The 17,660-nt window shown below is 38.5% G+C and overlaps 1 pseudogene; it reads right to left on the bottom strand.

Annotated features, from left to right (window-relative positions):
* Positions 1-11,432: 11,432 nt before the first annotated feature.
* On the bottom strand, positions 11,433-16,375 carry LOC113576720 (low choriolytic enzyme-like; annotated as a pseudogene).
* Positions 16,376-17,660: the final 1,285 nt, after the last annotated feature.

The raw sequence follows: 17,660 nt of genomic DNA, 5'->3' as shown, positions 1-17,660 counted from the left end.
ATGAGCCTACTGCAATTCACAATCGCAAACGGCTCATGCACTTCTTGTGTTGGAAAAGGTCAGCTGATTAACTTTCTCCTGGGGCATAGGCAGACAGATGCGGCAGGGTTTTTTAAGCGTTGTGTTGGGGTTGGCAAGTGGAAGTAATGAAACCTGACTTTCCTTTTTACAGATCAATGAGAGAAATCAAAAACATGGGGATTTAGTGGGGCGTACCGACCACCACTGGTGGCAATAACCTTAGTTTTACAGAAACGAGATGAAAAACTGCACTTAGTATATTTATTGACTAAGAATGGACCTTTTGTCAATTTTAGTACATATATTCTGTGTATTGGCTGTTATGGAATAAAAGCTTATTCAAAATCATCCCCCTCCTCCTTGTCAGAGCACCATATGGTCTGCTTCCTGCTCTCTCTGTTTCCAGCCATGCCCCTGTTCTGCCCATTCTGCTCTGGAACAGACTAAGCAGGTCGGCAAATATATTCTCATTTCATCTTTCCTCTCGCCTTGAATTTGGTAAATCTTTCATTTATCAATGGTAGAAATATACATTAAAATGTATGCAATGAATCAGGGCACAAACCCCTTTTTAAAAGGCCGCTAAAAAAAGCATTTTTTATGAATCTTTGTCTTAAGCTAAAAGGTTTCATTCATTTCCACAGCCCATTTTCTGCGAAGTATCTTAATCACCACTGCAAAAAATGTGCTGGCTTATCTTGTTAAGAGACCATCTGAGTGGTTGTTTCATCGATTGGTCCAGTGACTCAGCCATCTACCTTGCACACCATTACAGCACACGGGCTCCTTTGCATCAGATGTGCATCCAGATGCGGTTACCGTCTAATTGATCAGGACATGTTTGACCTTCATCAGCAAGTCTCATGGTTAAACCTCTTCCTACTTGATTGCCTTTCCGACTGAGCCATCAACAAGGGCCTGACACAGGCACTCTGCATGAAACAGAATGCTTTAAATCTTGCTCACGGCGATCGACTGGAGTGGTTGAGACTCAGTGACAGTGAGCAGCAAGACCCTATTCTAATGGATCCTGGGCCATAGGCTGGAGGAATTTAGAAGTTATTTCCTAGAAGCTTTCACGGATGACTCCTTAATCCAAATTCAGCTCCTGGGTGAGCTGTTTTCTTGGACAGGTGTCTCTACAGTGATATTGCTCTTTAGAAACACACACACACACACACACACACACACACACACACACACACACACACACACACACACACACACACACACACACACAGTGACATATAACAACTGATTTTTTAGCTGAATTTAAATACCTATAATTTGTGTTAGAATAATACAAAGTTATTTGGAAATGCCATTAATGTTAGAAATAAATGTAAATACGTTGAGGGCTGCACACAGAAATGGGTGAGTTGTAAATCTCTTTACACATTGATTTTTGCCTGCCATGTTCTGGTTTTCTATAGTTACATAGACAAGAAAGAATGGATATTGGATTCCTTCTTAGGAATGCAATGCTTATGTTACATAATACGTAGTGCTCATGCACTATATGTAATGTAGTAAAATCGTAACCACTGACAAGTTTCAATCAGCTGTTCAAAAGAACAACTGATATGATAATTCAACACTGTTTAAGATATCAATACATTTCTAAAACATTTTGGAGCATCTTGTACTTGAAATAGAACATAAAAGCATACCTTTGTAGGGTTCATAAGCTTCTTATGAGTGTCTTTGCTGCAATGTATGCATGGCGGAGGGTGGCATAAGCATGGCTATTTTTAGATTGTTTGCATCTTCTTACATAAATACACATGTACACATGTGCATACAGTCACACACATGCACATACAAGGACAGGCGTGCACACACTCCTTCTTAAGGAGCAATAGCATGTCCAATTTTCTACACGGAGTCACACTGAACACACAGCGGGCTCCTGCCATCTGATTATTTATTTGGGCAAAATTGTATTTTCACATATGATTTTTAACTGGGCATATAATGACATCACTGTATGGGATTAATATATTAATGGTATAATAATCATGATTTTATTGAGCAATACAGCGAACAATCAAAAGCACACTCACTTCAAGAACAATACATCTTGGAACCTATGTCAATCCTAGCTAGCATATGCATGAATAAAGAATGCATAAGGTGGCCAGGTTTAGAGGGGACAGTTTGGTTTTTCTGGTCCCTGTCCTACAAATGGCAGTACACCTGGACAGGCATCATTTGTCATCCTTCTGGAGTGAACTGAACTGCTAGTTGCTTTCCAATTTTCACTATTACTTCAGTATGTCACTGGGTTACATACATGTCAAAGCAGATACTTTGTATTTCATTGGTTTAACAGCTCGCCTCGTATCCCATCTACCGGCTAACTGCAGAAAGTCTTTGCTAGGATGTTGGCATACCAAAAAGGAAAGCACATCTTTTCCTTTCAAAATTTAGGAAAGATTAATTTCACAGCTTCTGTACAGTATGACAGACTTAAATACTGCAAGAAGGTGCCAAGTTTTGGTAGAACATAGATCAGCTCTGGTAGCTAGCTATCTAGCTAGCTTCTGGTTTTAATTTTATTTCTTGTAGTGTCATATTCCCATCCCTTGTATGTCATCCTTTTGGGAGTATGATGTTCTCCTGTTAGGGGTTGTTAAAGTAGCCTCCCTAGGACTGGATCTGTAGTCAATGTGCACTATAGTGGGAATATCTCTTTTTACGGGTAATTGAAAGATGTATTACTCATCTGTATCCAACCGTGACAATTACGTGCTGTATCAGGAGACTGATCTAACAATCAAGTTTATGCATAGATGGAGTAGTGGAGATAATAACATTGCGAAGTCAGACCTACTGTGGTGTAATTCTTCCTGAGACAATCAGAGGAGCAAATAGCAATGCAGTCTAAACGCATATTAGTTTAAAACACACCACTTTTTTTTTTTTTTTTATTTAAAGATTTTGTTTGTGATAATAACACAATTATTATGATAATTTAATTATGAGAATTTACAATTGTGCCATGCCTCTGTTAACCCTGTTAACAGATGAAGTTTATGGGCCAGCTATTTCTGAATCACAGTTCTTTCATCTTTGAAATCTATCTAATGGAGCATCTGCATATCCCACATGACAAAATGTGACAGCTTTAACAGCAAGGATATAAAGAGAGTGAAAAGTCATCGCTGGCCTGTGATCAATTATTAGCAGCCACAGATCAAGGGTGCCATTTTATAAATCTATAGTCATAAACACCCAGAAAAGATTGAATTTTAATGGATTTGTGGGGCACTTGGATTTTAACAAAGGTCTGAACCTAAATGCTGCTTGGCTGCTTAGCTGTACTATGGTGCGTGCTGACATTAGAACAGACATTTTTGTTGAGATCTTTAACAGTGCTAGTTGCACAGTAACCTGTGTCTAGTAGCCTGGGCAAACTAACTGGGCAACATGTATTTGTGAGTACATGCTTGGCTCTTAACAAGCTGTGCTGAGATGTCAAGTGCCAAGTTCCCAGCTGTGTGACATCCATGACAAGATTGTGTGTGTATGTGTGTGTTTGTGTTATTGCAAGAAGCACAGAAGGAACATTGACGAATCCCTCAGGTTATGAGATGTTGATGGATCCAATTTCTTGGATTGCTGGATTGTTATATAATTTTCTCTCTTTTTAACCCCCCCCCCCACACACACACTAAACTCCTCATCTTCCAGGTCTTTCTGTCTTACTGTTTACCTACTCCAAGGAGAAGAGAGACAATAAAAGAAAAAAGAGAGTAGGACATATGAAATAGATTTACACTCTCTAGCTAACTTTACCTCCGCACTGAATGTGGTGGTGTGTTTGGTACTGTTTGTGTTTGTTACTTCCTGTGTGTTTACGTTTGAGCTGTGCTGCGTGTCTCTCCAACACTGTGCTAATTATCTTACTCATAGTTGTTTATTGGTGCATCTATTCCTGTTTATTTGATCTGGCTTACTGGCTGTCAGTCGTCATGCAGGAATTTATGTGCAGGAGCATATTCAGTGTCTCACCAGAATGAAAGGATTCCGAACATGTCTGTATCTGGCCTTGAATTTGTGATGCTGTGTGAACATCAACAAGAGGCATTTTTAATCCTTGGCTACAAATGTTACCACAGAGAAATGGATGAGCATAAATTTAAAACAACAATAAAAACAATGGGGAATTTTAAACATGAGGTAATTCCAATGGACATGTGGATAATATGATATTTCCCTGTCCTGTTCTGAGAACAAAACAAAGACCTGTCGCCATCAACAAGCTTTTACGAGTGTGTCGTCTAAAAGGCATGGCAGCAGCTTCCAGGCCAAAGGGAGCCTTCGGTTGTGCCGACGTGTTCCCAAACAGAGAGTCTGGAGGCATGAGAGCATCACGAGCATTTGCTTGTGCCCTGCACTGATGCTCTCACTGATAAATCACCATCTGCCACAGTGAGAAGGAGGGAGCGAGGAAGGGAGGGCGAGAGATAAAGAGCAAAAGAATGAGTGAGGGAGCGAGAGATGGAGCAAGAAAGGGGACCGGAGCAGTGTCAGGCCTGGGGGAGTTCTCAAATCCATTCTCACCTCCCAAGGAGCTTAGAGACAGATGGGGGGTTGGGGGGAGGGAGGATGGAAGGGAGGCAGAATCCAACGATCTGGCAAGCGGGGCAGCTCAGGAGGTGGTGTGCATCGAGGCAGTTGCCAGGATGATTGAGTTTCCATGGCTGATTTTGCGTGCGCTTCTGTCTATTTTTGCTGTGAGTGCTGAACAGAAGTGGGGGAAAAGTGAAAAATCAGGTGCGTTAGAGAGTCAAGGGTTGTAAATAGGATCGAGTTATCAAACTGATGCCTGTGTGTGTGTGTGTGTGTGTACTTCGTTCTACTGTCATTGTAGAAACATAGATAGGAGAGGAAAAGGCTTGGGCTAATTTTTCTGTGCTTGCAGGAGGAAAACAAACGCAGCTTTAATCTGAAAAAATAAACTAAAACAAAAACATTTAAGGGTGAAAGGTGAGAGTTAGCTTTTGGTTTAGGTGTAAGTAAAACAGGATGGAGCCACACTAACACATGAGCCAGTGGAAAACCCCTGAAACATATTAACATAAGTGGGTAAACTGCTGTGTGTTTGTTTATACTCTAACCCATTTTTCTTCTCTTTATCCTTTACTGCATGTAAATGGTAAAAGATGAAATCACTCATCTTAGTAACTACCTACCTACTAACCAGCCTAAAAATCTCTATGATAAATATTAGAAAACAAAGTGTTTTAACTGGTCATACTTTCATTGCGAGAGTTCCTTTCACCAACTCTACACTGTAGCCACAGAGTAGTTTTTTTTTATATTTAAGCGGCATAAGTCAGCGTTAAAAGAAGCTTTACTATTTTGTGTAGTTCCAGAAAGACATAGCATGTGCCTCTTTCTAAAGATGGTATCAGTGCATCGGTAGTGGGAGGACATGTCATTCTGTAGATAAAATCAGACTAGAGGATCCTTTGCTTCCATATCTCTCCTTTTCCCCTGTACGTGGGCTGTTGCTAAGAAACCGAATGTCTACCACATACTACCTCACACATCCTCAGTGCGCACCAGTTTCACACCCTCTGCCTAGAAAGAGCGTTACCTTCCCTCCGCACCACACACACACACACACACACACGCACACACACACACATACAAAACCATGTACCCCCCCCACCCCCAGTTTCCCTCATATCTCTCAAGGTTGTGTGCTCCACGATGATGATCACCATATACTTCACTGTGCATCACAGCTAACTGGATTTAAACAGTACTGTTATCGACTGAAATGCAGTTAATCTATAATGTTAGAATTTAATGGTTTATTATTGTAAATAATCTATAAAATGTAAATGTAAATGATTATTTCTATAGGAATGCTACTGTAAGATTCAGCAAAGACTTCTGAATTTAAAAATATCTCTGCCATAGAATAATCATCATCCATATTGTCTTCCAACTATGCTTAAAATAAGTTACACATTACACACAGTGCCTTATTCCCAGTGCAGTATGGGTTGTCTCCCCAATGACAATAAAATGTAAGCGGGCACACAGGCACTCTGCTATCAGCATCTTGTCAAACTACTAGCCAGGCAACACTGTTGAATGCTACAATATGAGCAAAGGAGAATGTTAAGCAATCAGACCTGACAGGTGTATATATCATGTTGATAAGGCTGGAGGACAGCATGCAGTGAAAACTTTGCCATATATGTCCTTGGGCACTACTGGTTATGGACGGACAAAATACCCTTCAAGAAATATTGTGATTAATTACTATACCTACAGTATGTTTCCAGTTTTTAATTTTTTGGTCAGTTTAATTTTAAATGTCATATCCCCAACATGTTTCATTCACCTCTTGGTAAGATGCATTAGTCAAGATACCTGAACTCAAAATAAAATGAAAACCTTTGACCAATTGCAAATTTTAGGCAGCTTCCATTCAAACAGAGTGTGTTTTAAGAGTTCATAGATTACTAAACATTAGTAGCAGTCCACGTGGAGCTGTAGCCAGACCAGCTTTTTGTTTTGTTCTTGTACAACATGTATGTGCACCAGGAAAAGATAAACATGCATGTGAACTAGGAAAAGTGGGTTGTTCAAGGGTCTTGCAGGACTACACTGAGAACTTCTGGAATACTCACCCTAATCTACATAACTGAAAAGATGCTCAAGATGCTCTCAATGGATGCTTGAAGAGAACACTGGTGTCCTGCCCACGCTGGATGACTGGCAGTTCAGATGGCAGGACATGTCACCACATGACAGTATAAGCTGCTACCCAAAGAGAGTCACTTTGTTCTGGGTTCAGACTTGATGCGAAGCAGGGTCTTAGACACAATGGGACATTATTAAAGCACTGATCATCTGATGTTGGGGTCATTTTGGGTGAAATAGTCTGCTAATGACAGTAGATCCACTTCCAGCACATCAGGCTGTATCAGTAATCCATTAACAATCAGAAAGTTTGATTATGATCTTCTATGTCACAGGCATACAGAAGTGGTTGGCGATGATGTCGGGTGTGTAGACTTTGACTTAACCAGACTTGGGACACTTGAACCACAGGAGGTATAGAATGCTACTTGTCCTAATCAAGGTCTCCAATCAGCTCAAGCTCATAAAATCTGAAACTAACACAGAACTGATGATGTATTCTCTACATTCAAAAACATTTAAATGCAAACATCTCATATAAACATTTCAGTAAGACCTGTATTCAGTGAAAAAAACACAGTCCTGCTACTCTGTAGTAAGGGATATAAGAGATATAAATGGAAAATGATGTTATGCTATCATTGTATCATTTAAAGGAGTGAATGTTCACACATATATATATATATATATATATATATATATATATATATATAGTATAGGAGCTTTTATGAGTAAAATCTCATTTAGAAATGTGTAAAATATCGAACAATTGCACTTATGGTACTTAGTATTGTGCTTAGTATAGTACTTCAGGTAGTGTAGTTTTGCATCTGTAAAGGTGTGTGTGGGTGGGGGTGGGGGTAATTACTGAGGGTTTAATTACTGATGTCTCTGTCAGCTCTCTCAAGCTGGTCTCCCACAGACTCTGCTCGGTAGAAGAGCTGTCTGAGTGTTAATGCTTTGGTCTGTGACTGTGTACCAACTCTGAGGCTGACAAAACATCATTAATTAAAAAATAGTGAATATCAATGATAATAAGATGTATTGCATTATATTTTGCAATGAAATGTTTATATCTCAGTCTAAAGTCTATGACTATATGAGCTATATGAGATATGACATTAACACAGAAAACAAAAACCACATGGTGAAATGCATAACAGAGTAAAATGTAATGTATTGAATGAATTACAGTGATATTGGTCTTTTATCTTGTTCATGTATGAGCATGTGCACATGCATTTTTGCATATCTTGCACACACTTCCTTAGCTCTGAAAGAGTAAACCAACAGCTGGGGCTGCAGATCTCCAGTCAGCATTAACATGAACATGACAGTCAGTGACCTGTAGGAGGAGCCGGTATCCATTACTGTATAGCCAATGTAAAAAACGAGGGTTACAAGGCTGAAATAAAACTTGAAAGGTATCCCTAGATTAGATGAGAGTCCAGTTGTATCGATCATCTGCAATAACAATAACCACAACTTTTCATAACAAATGGATACATACTAATGGACTGGGCAGTCTTACAAGAGGTATGCCTTAAACTTACATTTACATTTTGGCATTTAGCAGATGGCAAACTCTCTAATAAGTACAACAGCCTGATAAGAGTAAAAGAGGAGAATTGATAAGGTGATCAGTTGGATTTGTAAAGGAGTTTCGTTGCATCTCTCTGCTCTCTCTGCTGGTCTGCAGGGCAGCTACTTGTCCGGATATTACCAGAACTGAACAGCAGACCTTTCATTTTGGAGCCAGAAATGTTGATCTTACTTTAAGTGAAAAGAGGATTTGCAATGTTTGTGTGAAATCAAACAGTTTAGGAATAAATATTGGTAGTGCTCTAGGACAAACCTTCGGCTTTCTGCTGTTTTTAAACCTGGAGAAGCCTTCTTACCATCAACTGCTCACTTAAATGTTATTACAAACCGGTATTAATTCTTTCTTTCCATGGAGCTTGAACTGGGAAATTGCATTAATGTTTTGATTGTTTTAGCTATTACAGTGTGATACACTGTCAAGTTTGCTTTTTTTTTGAAAATGTGAAGTTTGTTATGCTTGTTTACGTGATGCTCTTTTACAGGGCTGTGGCTTTGTGCTAAATCTGTGGATTTTATCATTCATGCCCTTCTTGAGGAGAATACAAAAGGGAATATGTCAGTTCAGTTGCGAGAGTGTCAGAATTTTAAAAGCAAAAACATAGGAATCTATTTCCAAAAAGAGACTGCAAACATGTCAGTGGATTATATCCTCACACTACCCAGCAGAACAGGTACTTAGCATATAAGCCATAATGGGAAATTAAATATCACAGGACTGGTGATATGTCCAGTAATGTTATACACAATTTCTGGATCTATTGCTATGCGCTGGAACTAAAATCTTCAGGTAGATGGTAGATCTTCAGGAGTTGGGAAGATGGTAGATTTTCAGGAGTTGAGCAACCATGCTCTAGATCATAATGCATAGCCTACCAGCCTACTCCACCATGTTTCTCCTAGTTTTAACCCCAGGGAAACTAAGACAATTTAGGACACTTAAGTTCTATATCATATAGAATAGACCCACTACCCATATGAAGACAGATACACACACAATCACTGCCATCTTTGTTAGGACTACCGTACTAATGCTGGGTGAAAGCCAAATTGCTCTCAGAGCAAACTTAATTCCTTGTGGCATGGATTCAAGGTGTTGGAAACTTTTATTTGGTCTTGGTCCATGTTGACATGATTGCACATTGTAATTGCTGCAAATTTGTCACCTGCAAACATATGCTGCGAATGTGTTTGCAGCTGAGAAAAGAAAGAGAAAACCAGTTGTGGCTCTACTGAGACACCTAGGTATTTGCAGCTCAGGAAATACATTTGCTCATTGCGGGTATGTAATGTAGTACATAGAATATGCCCTTGGTATATTTTATTATGATACATAAAATATTCCTACCTATGTTTCATAGTTCTCTCCTATTTAATAATGGTTACAGGTGACTAATTTCTCCAATGATGTTTTTCCTGTCTTATAATAAGATGGTTGTAGCCTGCTAGGATGGTATACTCTCTGGTATATTTCTTTTTCTTTTTTTTTTTTGGTGCAGTGAATAGTCAAAATAAGGAGTAATCTAGTTAGGGTTTTAGTTAAATGGATTTTTGGATCTTATTGAAATTTGACATCTGTTGTGTTTTTAAGTCCTTTTATTTTTAGAAGTGTCTCTAGTAACTTTCTCCAATAATATTTATAATAAAAAAGACAAAAAATCCAAAATAAATCCTCTATAGGCCAACCAGATTAGCCACATTATATGGGAAAACCAGTAGACACGTTGTGCAACAATATTGGAATTCATTTTACAATAATATCGCTTCATTGCATATAATAATAAGAATTTGCAGATGATCTCTAATGCTAGCCATTTAAAAAGGGCTTCTCACTTAACTTATCTATGTTCACACGACCAAAACAATCCAAACTTGTTCATTGCTCACTGCTGCAGATCACTTAACTGATACAATTATGGAAAATGAACAAACATCTTTAGTTTGGGGGTGGGGGAGTCATGCTGTTTACCTATGATATTTATCTTAACTTTCATGACACTAATAGCAAAAATATTTACAAGAAACCTCTTTGGAACCTGAATCACCAAAGCTCACTCTCCAAACAACTCCTGGATGGGAAGTAGAAGTTTGTAACTTTACTTTCATATAAAACTTCATCTGCACAGAAAGCCCAGAACCTTGCAATGAAACTAAAAGCCAAATTGCTCAACAATCCCATTTACAATAAATCTAATATAGGCCAGATTAAATGGGAAAACCAGTAGACCTTTTCTGCAACAATATTGGTATTCATTTTACAATAATGAATGCCAATATTGTAAAATGAGGTGCATGCTAATTTGTTAGCATATTCAGATAAAACATTTATTTATTATAGTAATCCCAAAGTAATAAGTAGACTCAACACGGTATATTTACAGCTACACTTTCATCCATACTTAAAAACTTAGGCATGACACTTCTTCACTTTCTAGTGACAGAGCCATGTGAAATCTGCCTTGGTGATGGAAAGAGTTGTGGGCTCACAACTTCAAAATCATCTAACTAGTACTAACCTGTATGAGCCATTCCATTCTGGTTTCTGTACGATGAATAGTACTGAGTCTGCTTTGCTAAAATTTGTTGGTGTCCATCTACTTTTTGCTGAATATCCTCATCCTCATTCAACACTGATAAAACAAAGCCTTCACCTTCATTACGCCGTAGGGTGTCTCATACAGCCCTTTGACTCGCGCATGCGTCAGACTCCTTGGTCCGTGTCGGGTCGGGTGGGTAGCCGGCATCGCCGCTGACCCCGAGCGCCCTTTGGTACGAGGGCCGGTCCCCGCCCTGGTGGTGCGGCGTAGTCGGGCGATGGATGGAGGACAGTCCGGCCCGGCCCTAGGTTAGTGCTTTCTAAATTCTCCATTTTCATTGTACATATTGATGGCATTCCTATCACACAAGTGTCGGTATAAAAAACCTTGATGTCATTTTCAACTCATCACTTACATTTGAGCCCCGTATTAAGTGACTCACTAAGACTTCTTTTTATAATTTGCGCAACATAGCACACTCAGCTCAGTAACGCTGACGCCAGTATGCTGATAAATGCTTTTTTTCTACCGTATAGATAGCAAAAAACAACTTTGGTGAGTACCATAGCACCTACCTGCATCTCTTTGTTTCAGGAGACATCATCTTTCTTAGACATGAAATTGATACAAATACTCACAGCACTTGTAGTATCTGTTGAGTCTGGTGATGTCATTTTGGCTCGTCTACGTTGCCTGGCCAATGGCTATGTTGCTGTTGGGGATGGGGACCATGGTAGGCTGACCATTCTTAGAGAAAGCAGTTCTGAAATAATAAACCACAAAATCAGACTTCACTTCTAAATTCCATAGATATTTAAGGAGCAATAAGTAATTTTATCCCCAAAAAGTAGCAAACAATATTTATGATTATTATTATTATTTTTTTTTACCTTTTTCTATAACATTCAGCTCATGAGATGAATAACCAAATAGCTGTGTAGTCCTCAAATAATCAGTTTATGCTCCACAGAATGGATCCCCCACATGAAGGCAGCCATGTTTAAAATAGACTTTGTACAGAATCTCTGAAACATGCAAACCACTAGGTGTTGGTATAATGGCTGTTTCATAATGTGAAGAATCATTGAAATACGAACGTATTGCTCCTTAAAACTCATTAGGATAATGTTAACACAGCCATATGATTAGTGTTGGGATAAAAAAAATAAATCAAGCAACTAAATTATCCATCAAAACGGTCAGTGGGACTGACTTGTGGTACTGCATGACAGAGTTGTAGTCATAGTCATAAGTCCCCTGATTCAGAGTGTTGATCTTGTCAAAGTTGTGTTTCTTGTCTAACAAGGAAAGCAAATGATAAGCAAAACATTGGAATCATTCAGTAAACAAAACATCACAATCATTCCATGGAATGCAACAATTGCTATTGAATATTGTAAGTTTTTGAACATGTTCAATGTACAGTTATCAAATTTCTTTTCAGATATCAAAATCGGTGATGTTAATACAACACTACAACAATGTTGAGATCATGTGAAACAAAAATTGGATCTGAAAAAAGTGGGCATTTTGTATGCATATTTCTATTATATTTGGAGCTATGTTAAAACTTGGGATCAGGGATAATGTTCTCCCAGACAACACGGATGTGGTTGTCACAGTCACCGTGTTTCTGTTCGTGGTTGAAGCCCAGTGCATGCGTCAGTTCATGCTGGACAGTTTTACGGTAGACACAGCCACTCTGCGGCAAAGACACTGTCTGGGCATTACCATGGCAACCAATGTTAGAGTAGCAACTGCCGAGTAAACAATGTAGCAATGTAATGTAATATAGCCCTACTCTCAGAAATACTGAAAAAATACTGAATTTCAATTTAATTCTAGTTCAGAATTTTATATTGCTCATCGATTCAGTTCAAATGCTATAATAATGCTAATCAGTTTCTTGATTCTAACACAGAATGAAATTAACTCCAGCAAGAATTTAATCTTTTAAATGGCTCTAAATCCATTTACTTCTGCAAGTAAAGTTCTACAAGCAAAGTTTCATATTTTAAATGCAAATACACATTGCAAATGCAAGAATGAACTAAAGCTTTTGAATAAAAAAAATCTCCTCTAGTACTTTTTGCTGTGTGCAAATAAAAAAATAAATAAAAGTTTAAAAAAAAACAACAATAATTTTCTAAACTTTGTAACAGTGTGCCACTGTTGTTTCAACTCTCATAGTTACTGTAAGAACTTTGCAAAGTTTTTTTTGATATTTGAAACTAATTATAACTAACTATTGGTGATAGTCTAATTAGGACTAAACACTAAACAGCAGTAAAAAGTGCATGTTTTGTAAATGTAGCAAAGGAAAATGTTTGTCTGATTTTCAACATAAATGGGATCACATCTATAATGCATACCCACTGCGAGACTCGATGCTGATATAATCCCTCTCACTGGAGCGATGTTTGAAGTGGATACAGGAGACAGAGGAGAAGGAATCCAGACCACGCTGAATGACCTGCAGCTCACGAGAGGCTGAGGGACAAGATTTCAGTAAATATTTTTGTACAGTTGGAGCCGCTTTGTCCAAGCTGAAAAGACATAATGGCAGTTATAAAATTGACTGTCTGATATCTGTCTAGGAGTAACAGACTGCAAATGAATCAGAACTAGTTCACAGTACTGCAGGCAGGTTCTCCATCCCTATATTGATTTAGAAATATTGGATAATAATCGAGCCCATCACAGGTGTACATTAGTGGCTAGTGATGACATAGGGCACATAGACCATTTACAGTGTATATGAGTGTTAGAGGTAAAATATCACTAGCGTAGTGGTTGGCGATAAGTTAGAACACTTAAACTATTTTCAGTATATTCGAGTGTTAGAGGTACAATATCACCGGCATACAGAAGTGGTTGGCGATGACGTAGGGCACGTGGACTTTGCCGTCACTGGACTTGGGCCACATGCAGCCTTGGGAGGTGCAGGGATCAGCGTTCCTCTTGGCATCAACAAAAATGTTATCAATCAGCTCAGGCTCATCAAAGTCACGAACGAATGCAGAGATCTTACACAGCTGATTTAAACAATGAACCTTTTACACCTGTCCAGTAAGCACTCCAGGTGTGCACAGGTATGAGTGTGTATGTGTCCTAAGGTTTCACACCATTATCATTAGAGTTTATCAGTGTACCATTTAAAGGAAAAGTATGTATCAATGAAATATATAAATTTACATCTGATTTTATTGGTAAAGGCTAACTGAACATTCTGCCTAATTGCAGAGTTATTGTTCTTGTGTAGCACTGAAACTGTATCTGTCTACATACTGATGTCTTTGTTAGCTCTCTCCAGCAACTCTCCCACAGACAGCTCAGGAATATCCTCAGCAACTATCAAACAGAACACATCAGTACATTTATATTAATGATTCATTAATTAAATTCTGGGTGCACTGTTGACCTGTGTTCTCATTCCATTGTTTCTCAAAGTCTTTTATCGAAAGCTAAGGGAGGCTAAAGGCAGTAACAAATTAAGTGTTTATGAAAATCAGGTATATATACTAGATAAATATTCAAAAATATTAATGCAATAGTTATAGGAATAGCTTGGATAAAAATCTAATTTCTCTTTACTGAACATGTATCTATCTATACAAAAAATGTTATCTATACAAAAAGTATAGTGCATAACTAAAGTCCAGGATTTTGATTATAATTTTGGCAATAATTCTGTTTTTAATTCAATTCAGTTTCATGTACAGGCAACATTGTGGCAAGTCATATTTGAAATTTATTTGAAATCTTATTTCATAGATATTATAAATACTATTTATAGCTATTAGGGTTTTTTTAATAGGGTTTTTAATAGGGTTTTTCTATAGGGGTTTTCTCTAAAACAAAGGAGATGCATGATGCATGGAGACCACAGAGACAAAGCAGAGACAGGTGCAACACCTGATGGAGCTGCACAGCTTGAATACACTGAGGATCCAGTGAGAACCCAGAAGTGGAGTCACTGGTAAAAGCCCCAGTAAATGCTAATGTGTTTATAATGGAAATATTGAGGCAGTCCCACTGACAAGGGAAAGTGAAATTTAAGTGATATTAAACACATTTGTGATCAGACTATAATCTACCAATAGGTAGATTTGTTTGTTTGTGCTAATACACAAACACAGCATTGCAACTGTGAACATTTGATTTCTTAAACCACACCCACTAAGAATAAACAAGTGTATTAGTTACCAAAACTACTGGCAAAACAGCGGTGCAACATTACCTGTGCAAAGACTAGTATTATAATATATTGTAGTGTTATAGTATATAGTATAGTGTAGTTATTATAGTAGATGATAGATTATAAACAATGGTGAGAATACACATGAATGATGGAAAGTAGACATGCATTTCATGAGGAAGAAAAGTGCTTGTAAGACAAGAGAAATCATTTAGACACTGAGAAAATTGTTTAAAATCTCCAAAAGTTTAAAAGTCTATCTTTAGGAGTTACAGAATATTTGAATACATTGTAGGTTTCTGTGTTTTGTAAAGCACTGAATGATTTTCTTTGTTCAGAACTGAACACTGAGAGGGTTGTGAATTGTAGAATCAACCTGCTGTTGTAGCTAACAAGACCAAGAAAGCTTTTCAGCAATGAGACATTTTCTGCCTCTTTGGCTTCCACCAAAGCTCACACTCCCTCCTTGGTATGTCCAGTTCCCTTCTGTGTGAGCAGACTACCCATGATGATTAAGTGACCTGTGTTGAATTTCCAGTTCTCAGGATTCAGTCAGTCCGCATTCCTGAAGATGTCTCATGACAGCATGCAGTCACTGGTCATGTGTTGACTAGTTTGGTGCGTGTACAATGGTGACATCTGATATGTTTTGGACTCCCTCAGTGCCAGCTAGAGCAGAGGCAATCTCGTGTCGGTACGACTAACTGGTAGATGATACACCAAATAGAAGCCATTTGTTTTTATACACTCTGTATGAACAGTAACTGTTGTGATCTGGCATGAGTCTGACATTAGCTCCAATTGGAAATAACCCTGTTTTAAATCCAGTTTGCTAAATACCCAGGATAACATTCTATGATAATGGGATAATATTCTATAATAATGGTTTAGCTATCAAAAAAAGGCCTAATTTCAAAATTATCTTTAGGTACAATAATCACTGGATTATGTCATGGTGAGGGACCACTAGGAGTTTCAATAATGTCCATATCAATGTCTATATCAACTCTTTTATCTTTACACAGTATGTGGCTTAGTGGCTATGCCACTGTCTGAACATGGGGTCTATATAAAGAGAGACTCTGTTGGTTTTCAGTGTACCTACACCATGGAACACCTCTGGGTACTGTGCCTATACACACTGCTGCATGTTTGTCTCTGCTGCAGTGTGTGTGACCACTTTTACTAGCTCAAGATTCATGGCTGTCTCTGCCCATTCCCTGCATACCCCGACAGGTATAGCAGAAACAACCTGTCCTACACCTGTAGCAGTGTTTGTCTTGTTTATGTTTTTCTGCCTGCTCCTTTCCATTGGATTTCTCTTTAGCATCCTTATGCCATTTTTGTCCGACATGTTATAGGCTCTTTTTCAGTCCTTACACTGCTCCCTCCTGGTGTCACATACATTTGCTCCTCAATCTGTTCACAGAATGGAACATCCTCCAGCGTGTGGGTGATAGTCAGGTCAGGTCCTTCCTTAAGGAGTTTGTGGTGTTCACAAGATCTACAACTCGAATGAGGCAATATTCACTTGCCCAGTTCACTGTGTACAATAGGTCTGAAAACTTGCTGCCCAATGTTATATGCCTATATCTAACCCAAAAGCTCTAATAAGGTTAGGTGGACTGAAATAAATCAGGCACTTTTCACTTATTTACACCAGAACAACTTTTATTCCACACATTTATTTTCCACAGAAGGTGGAATGTCATACTTCTTAAAGGAACATGCAATGCATTTCAAAACAGGACAATAACATTCCTATTCTCCTAACTGTCCATCACTTCTTAAGGTAATTTGGGACTGACATTTTTCTTTGCTTAGTTACTTTTCTTGCCATATTATCGATTATAACAATAACAAAGAAAAAAAAAACTACATATATATTGTAACGAATCTGCTGGCCCGAGTGCCGAAGGGCGTGGAGCAGGATGCACAGACTCCCTCGATATAGTGAGACATTTATTGACATCACACACGAATAACGGTGACACTCACACACAACATTAATGTCAGACATTACGTATACATTTAACTAAACACAGACTACAATAATATTTTAACACGGACTACGCACAAGTATTTACATACAACTGCAGACTTACAATTACCAACACAGTACACACACTGTGAGAGATTTAAATAGACAAAAGACACAAGACATTAAACCCCGTACAGGTGCATGCACTTACAAAGGGTGTGGTTACAAACAAGGTGAAACCCCCTGCACGCAGCAGACTATACCACGTGACTTGGGGGGGAGCATCCCGTGACACACACACACATATATATTTATATATATATATATATAAAAAGCCCTGATGGGTTCTCACTACAGATGTTTCAGACATGTCCCACTAGAACAAGGTCCAGAGGCAGACTCTGGACCTGCTGGAAAGATAATATACCCCAGTTGGCCATGGAGACTCTGGGTGTGCCACAGGAGGAACTGGAATCTGTTGCAGGGAATAGAAAAGTCTGGGCTGATCTTCTCAGCCTGCTACCACTCTGAGCTTTACCAGGTAAAGCAGACAGGAGATGAGACGTTCCATTTACATTATATTATGAATGTTTCTTCTTATCTTTGTCAGAAACTTCATATAATATTCGTCAAGATGAGGGGAATGTTCTGCCTTAGC

This window comes from Electrophorus electricus, chromosome 23, assembly GCF_041902795.1.
Source record: "Electrophorus electricus isolate QZ-2024a chromosome 23, ASM4190279v1, whole genome shotgun sequence".
Classification (NCBI taxonomy): Eukaryota; Metazoa; Chordata; class Actinopteri; order Gymnotiformes; family Gymnotidae; genus Electrophorus; species Electrophorus electricus.
This window is presented reverse-complemented; position numbering and strand designations above follow the sequence as displayed.